Source organism: Myotis lucifugus, unplaced genomic scaffold, assembly GCF_000147115.1.
Source record: "Myotis lucifugus unplaced genomic scaffold, Myoluc2.0 scaffold_19, whole genome shotgun sequence".
Taxonomy (NCBI): Eukaryota; Metazoa; Chordata; class Mammalia; order Chiroptera; family Vespertilionidae; genus Myotis; species Myotis lucifugus.
The window spans coordinates 3,600,805-3,602,945 of record NW_005871067.1 but is presented as its reverse complement, the minus strand read 5'-3'; positions in this window follow the sequence as shown (position 1 = coordinate 3,602,945).

The following is a 2,141-nucleotide window of genomic DNA, read 5'->3' as shown; positions in this document are numbered from 1 at the left end:
CCAGCCAGAGGGAGGAAAGCCCGGGTCCCAGGGTGCCTGCAACTGGTCAGAGGAGGGAATCTTGGGTCCTGGGTGTGGGGTGAGGCAGAGGCGGTTAGGGGCAATCAGGCAGGCAGGCAGAGGTGGTTAGGAGTGATCAGGCTGGTAGGGGAGCAGTTAGGGGCAATTAGGCAGGCAGAGGTGGTTAGGGGCAATCAGGCAGGCAGGCAGGCAAGCTGTTAGGAGCCAGCAGTCCTAGATTGCAAGAGGCAGTCGGACATCCCCCAAGGGGTCCCGGATTGGAGAGGGTGCAGGCCGGGTTGAGGGACCCCCCACCCCTGTGCATGAATTTCATGCACCGGGCTTCTATCTATGTATATAAACAGGGAATATGCTAATTAGCTGAGCATCACGACCGCTCAGGAGGAGCTGCGAGTGCAGATGGGCAGGAGGGGACTGCATGCCGTCCCCACCCCAGCGGCCGTGGGGAGGCTGGGGCTGGGGGCGGGCTGGAGCGGAGACACAACACACAGGAGCACCTGCCCCACCCCAGCGGACACAACAGGGCGGCCAGGGGAGTGCTCAGAGCAGCCGCTGCGTGGCTTGGAGCACGCCCCCACCCCAGTGGAGACAACACTGCGGCCAGCCGGCGCTACACGGGTCAGGCGTGGGTCCCGGCCCCCTCTTGCACAGTGGGAGGCGGGGCACCTCCTCACATGATTTCAATCGCACGCTAGGCCTCTATTATATATATAAAAGCCAAGCGACCAGAACGACTGGTCGCTATGATGTGCACTGGGGCAAGCCAACCCACCTGATGGGGGCGGGGCCAGCTGGCCAACCTCCTGCAGCCCTTCCTCCAGCTAGCTGGCCCCGATTGGGGAGGACCAGCAGGACCCCACCCGTGCACGAATTTGTGCACTGGGCCTCTAGTTTTAAGATATTGACATAGCTACCCCAACCTTCAGCAACTACCACTCTGAGCAATCAGCAGCCATAAGTATTGAGACAAGACCCTTTACAATCAGATAACACTCACCTAGGGCTCAGATGACAGTAAGCATTTTTTTAATAATATATTTTTTTTACAAATTTACAAACATTTTTTAGCAAAAGTTAAAAATTTTAACAAAAATTTTACATTTTTAAAATAAATTTACATTTTTTAGCGAAAGTGGTTTTTAATTAAGTTATGTACTTTTAAAAAAGACATAATGCTATTGCACACTTAATAGATTAGAGTATTATAATGAACTCCAGGGGGTCACCGCTTGGGGTGTTCTAGTCAAGAACGAGAAGTGGTCATCTTTTTGTTGTTGATAATCCTCACCTGAAAATATTTTTTTCCATTGATTTTTTAAAAATATATTAGTATTGATTTCAGAGGAAGGGAGAGGGAGAAGTAGAAACATCAATGATGAGAGAGAGTCATCAATCCACTGCCCCCTACAAGCCCCCACACTGGGGATTGAGCCCACAACCCGGGTATGTGATCCGCCCCAGAATTGAACCTCAACCTCCTGGGTCATAGGTTGACACTCAACCTCTGAGCTACACTGGCCAGGCATCCATTAATTTTTTTAGAGGGGAAAGGAGAGACGGGGAAAGAAACTTCGGGCCTACAACCCAGGTACCTGCCCTTGAGCAGGAATTGAATCTGTGACACTGAACCGAGACCCCCTGGTATGCAGGCCCACACTCTAACCCAGCCGTGGGCAAACTACGGCCCGCGGGCCGGATCCGGCCCGTTTGAAATGAATAAAACTAAAAAAAAAAAGACCGTACCCTTTTATGTAATGATGTTTACTTTGAATTTATATTAGTTCACACAAACACTCCATCCATGCTTTTGTTCCGGCCCTCCGGTCCAGTTTAAGAACCCATTGTGGCCCTCGAGTCAAAAAGTTTGCTCACCCCTGCTCTAACCATTGAACCAAATGAGCTAGGATGAGATGTGGTCGTCCTGAGGTAGTTTTATTTACTTGCAGCAAGTAAAGGAGACAGGGAATTCATACCCAAACCTCTGTCTTACAGAAAGGAGGCTTAGTTGTTGCTTATATACAATATTCAGTTAATTACACATTTTCTCCTTGGCAGTTGGTAAAACTTGTTGTTGGGCTCCTGGTCAAGATCATCTCTTTACAGCTGCATCTGCAAAATAC